At 38.8% G+C, this 4861-nt stretch overlaps 1 long non-coding RNA gene across 1 annotated transcript; it reads left to right on the forward strand.

The window, feature by feature from the left end:
• On the forward strand, nt 1–2200 carry LOC120583367 (uncharacterized). The gene is made up of 3 exons (XR_005647780.1): nt 1–534; nt 721–1288; nt 1744–2200. It is a non-coding gene; the product is annotated as an uncharacterized LOC120583367 (long non-coding RNA).
• The last annotated feature ends 2661 nt before the right edge of the window (nt 2201–4861 follow it).

Raw genomic sequence — 4861 nt, forward strand, 5'->3', positions numbered from 1 at the left:
TCTGGAAGGATCTTATTCTCCTGTCTAAATTCAGCTATAAAATTATAAACAGGAAAGAGCCGAAGTACACACCATTGCCAATTTTTCAAGCCAACAGTGCATAATGCAACCCAATAACAATAACTATTTATTGAATGCTCTTTGCATGTCAGACATTATAGGAATATTTCTTCTAGTCCAAACAACAGCCTTTTAAGGTCGTTATCTTTTTTTTTCCATTTTATAGATGAGCAAGGTAAGTCTCATGAAAACTGAGTAACTTGTCTCATAGCCACATAGCTATTAAGTGGCAGAACTGGGATTCAAATCCAGTCTGGATTCAAACTGCACAGTCTGTTCATTACTGAATGGGGCCTTTCAACAATGACTCTTTCCTGTCATACTAGAAGATCAAATAAAGTACCCTTACTCGATAGCACCAAAGACTGCTAGCTCCTTGGGAGCAAGTCCTTTGCGGTCTGAGGAGATGCTCCACACTGTGGCTGATTGGAGTGAATGCTGTGACAGAAGTGGCACCACAAATAAGCCTAGCTGGTATTCAACAGGGAACAGGTCTGGGGATGGGGTCTGTGATGGGGGGGAAGGGATGGGGGATGGAGGGGTGAGGTGGGGGATGGGGGTGAGGAATGGTGCAGAGGGGGCAGGGGGAGGGTGGAAACAAAGGTAGATATGAAGAGGAAGCAAACACTTCACACTCTGACTACTCTCTTTGGGGTAAAGCCTGTCAGATAATGGATGAGCACGTTATGGAACACAAAACACTAAAGCTTAAGTTGGGGAACAGCCATTTTTGTCCCATCTCCTCATTGGGGCACAAGGATGGAATAAACTCCTTATACAGAGTGAGAATGAGAAGACTTGCATGTGGTCTTGCCTCCATCATTATCCATCCGAAGAAACAGGTGAGTTATTTAACTTCTTTGAGTTTAATTTTCCTCAGTCTAGTTGATCACTAAGGCCCCATTTAGCTTTGAAATTATACGATATTATAGTCATGTATTTTTGGACGTGGAACAGTGTTCACATGTATTCATTAGGGTTCTTAGTTTCAGATAACAGACTTTCTGAGAGGAATAAGGGAGCAAATGATGCTATAGAGCCAGGATTAACGCCTGACTCTGGTATGATACCGTTTTATAGGATTCCCCGCTGCTGCACGTGCCTGCCTCTCAACTTCTGTTATGCTAGAGCCTGAGAAGTCTTCCTATTTCAGCTACCTGAAGATTTGCTGTCCCTGATCCTAGCCATCACTTCGCATTACTCATTTGCCTTCAAAATCTGCTTCAGGGTATGTATCTTGCAATGGGGCTTGGTAGAAATTTGGTTACATGTGAAACCCAAGCTGCAAGGAAACCTTGGAAATGTTTAGCTTTCTAGCCCCTTAAAAAAAGAAGCAGTATCAGAAGTGTGAGTGGGTGTTAAGTGAGCCTGTGTGTAGTGTCTGCCACTTTGTGTTACATTGCCGAGTGCAAAAAGAGGGGGGAAACATATGCACACCATGAGCCCTTTGTATATGTATATAAAATGCTATACAAAAAAGTCTGAAACATTATACACTAAAATTTTAGTTTTGCATTGATCAGAAGTAAAATGGTATGCTTTTTATTTCTCTGTATTGACCGATACTTCTACCATGAATGAGTATGACTTTTGTAATTTCTTAAAAGAATGATGCTTATTATTTATGTTCCTAGGATTACACGCAACATAGAAGTGGTGACTCTGCTGTTTTGTGTCTTGTAGATATCAAGAGACAGGCCACAGAATTAGACCTTGGAAATAACTTTGAAGTGCATGTAAATCATTATTTCAATTCAGATCGTGCTATCAAATTTCTAGATATTTAAATCAATTTCCTAATGAAGAAATTCTATTATAGGCAATATAATAATGACAGAGAAGCCAAAGTGGGGTCTGAAGTAGCATTATCTGAGGAGTTATTTTTCCTCGTTTGTCTCCCATTGCCCATTTTAAAACAATGATAATTTTTCTTATGAAGTGAGATCTGTGGTATTATGCAGCTTTGGTAACAAGCAAAGATAAATTTAAACTACAAATCATTTGCATGAAAACTGCACAACTATATATACAGCAGTGGTGAAACAACGAAAGGAAAATCTGGAAAGGCAGGTGAGGGCTAGACCATGTGAGTCTTTGAATGCTGTGTCAAGAAATATGGACTCGATTAAAATCTTGTCCCCTCTAATTCCCTCAGTAGTTGCTGATATTTTTTCAACCAGAAAATGTTAAAATATATTCAATCTATTGCTTAAACTTGAAGACTCATTTCGAACTTGTAACAGCTTATGAAATTTCTAAATCAATAATTACAATTCATAAAAACATTGCTTAAATCATTTGATTTATTTAGCAACCCAAAGAATGCTGTGAACTGATCAGGTATTAGATTTCTATAGTGCCGTTTTAATAAAAATCCTCAATTTTATTAATATAGTTAATTAATCTATTCATTTTTTTAAGGCACCTGCTACATGCAAGGTATTTTGTTAGGCTTTGGGGAATACAGCATTTAAAGAGGTTTCTGTTCTCAAAGAGTTTATGGTTTAGTTATGAGGGCCAAGACAGTCACAAAATCCTGCAATAAAGAGAATAATGTGAGACATGTTATAATATAGGAACACAGGATGCTAAATGAGGAGCATACCATGATACAAAGATGCAAGAACAGGGAGTTTTCTTTGGAAGGTGTAGGAAGGAAGGTGAGCGGGGAACATAAGAGAAGGTGGCTGACATAAGATTTATTATCAAGCCAGTCACCACTGTGGGCAACAGAAGCTTAATCCCCTGGGAAAACAGGGAAATGAAATGAATACAACCTCAGAGTTACTACATACCAAGGAGCAAAGGAGCTGAGATGCTAATTCACCAATGTTATGGACTGAACGTTGTATTCCCCCAAAATTCATATGTTGAGGTCTTAACACCCAGTATAATGGTATTGAGAGATAGGACCTTTGGTAGGTAATTAGATTAAGATGAGGTCTTGAAGGTGAGGTTCTCATGATAGTATTAGTACCCTTATAAGAAAAGACAACTGGGAGCCTGCTCTCTCTCTCCCTCATGCAAGGACATGACAAGAAAACTACAGTACTGTCTGCAAAACATGAAGAGAGTGTCACCAGGAACTGAAGCAGCCTGCACCTTGATCTTGGACTTCCTAGCCTCCAGAACTATGGGAAATAAATTTCTGTGGTTTAAGCCACCCAGTCTAAGTTATTTTATTAAGGCAGCCTGAGCAGAGACTAAAACAACCAACTTCCACCCATCTTGGAGTTGGGGCATTTCTGGAGGAGGTTACTTCTCCAGCACTCTGGCCTGCCAAGCAAGCGGAGGAGGTTCTTGACCAAAGACACACTGTTACTAGCAGTTGGAAGTTCACCTGTAAACACGAAATTAAAGCTGGAACCACATGGGTGAGAATTACCAGCATCTTCTAGTAGGTTGATTCTGAAGATGGATGTGGTGCTTCAACTGAATCTTAATGAGGTAAGATGTCAACAGATGTAGGCAAGGAAAAGCCGTTCCAAACACAGGGAAGAGTTAGAGCATGGACCTAGAGAAGGCAAAGTTCAGGATACTTTAGATAATTAATACATCTGGTATAATTCTTTTTTGTTTGTTTTCCTTCTTGACATTTTAATTCTTGACTTTTTTTTTTTGTATTGGGGGGTGTTGGGTACCAATTACTTTATTTGAAAGAATGATACAAAAGAAAGAATTTAAGTGGATGTTTGCTTTGGAACAATTTATAGAAGGGGTAAAGGTAACGCCAACGTGCATACGCTGCCTTAATAACCTAAGGCTTAGCTTTTGTTATCACTGCCTCCTAGAGCATGCTTGTCAAAGCAATACTCTGCCATGCCAGATTCAGGGACCCCCGTCTTGTGCAGAGTTGGTTACGTGGTCACCCAATTTTTTGGCGTATTTCACCTGCTCATTCAGGTACTATCTCAGTGAAGTCACATAAATAGGGATTGTTTTTGTCAGTGGCCAGTTTGTGCAGTTAATAAGTTAATAATAAGTCAATATTTATTTTTATTGCTGCCTAATATTTCATTGTGTCAACTCTTAGCCATTTCCTCATTTTCAAATATCTAGGTTGTTTTCAAACTTTATAATAAGGAATATTCTTTTAATCAATAAATAAGTATTCTACATTACAAAGATGAACAAGACAGATCAAACGCCTGCCCATATGGAGTCGACATTTATTAGGGGACATTGAAGCACCGCTACTGATTAGTCAGGCTACAGTAGTTCAGAAGGCCTCCAGCCTTCGGAGAATAGGAGGTGAATCAGGTGACTGCTTTGCGCTCCTTGCAGGAAGGGCACTGATTTTCTTACATTTAAACCCCTGTAACTATCATATCACCTGGCACTTAGTAGATGCTGGGTAACATTGGTTAAATTATAGGGAAAAGTCCATAAGTAGAGTGTGAAAGAGGTAATAAAAGAACTTAAGTTTAGGCTCTTATAAAAGAATCATTGTGATTAGCAGCACATTTTTTTCCTGTACAACTTTCTGCAGGTCCTGAGATATGAAATTTATTTCTCAGATATTTTCGTCTGTGAGGTCTTTTGCTTAGGATAAAACATATTCTATTTCCTTATAATATAGTCAGCTAAGGCCACATCTCCCTTGTTAACATCATAATATGCAAAGAAATGCTCCTCTTTAAATTCTAGAAGCAAACTTTATTTACTGTGTGAGTGTCTTCTCCTATGGCTTCACAGAAACAACTGCCCAGGCTTCTGGCTTTCTCTTGAATTACATTTCAGTCAGCAATTGCATGTGTAATGTTTTATCTTGCTAAGTTTTGTCTCTCACTAAAGCATCCAT

Source organism: Pteropus medius, unplaced genomic scaffold, assembly GCF_902729225.1.
Source record: "Pteropus medius unplaced genomic scaffold, Ma_sr-lr_union100, whole genome shotgun sequence".
NCBI classification, from domain to species: domain Eukaryota; kingdom Metazoa; phylum Chordata; class Mammalia; order Chiroptera; family Pteropodidae; genus Pteropus; species Pteropus medius.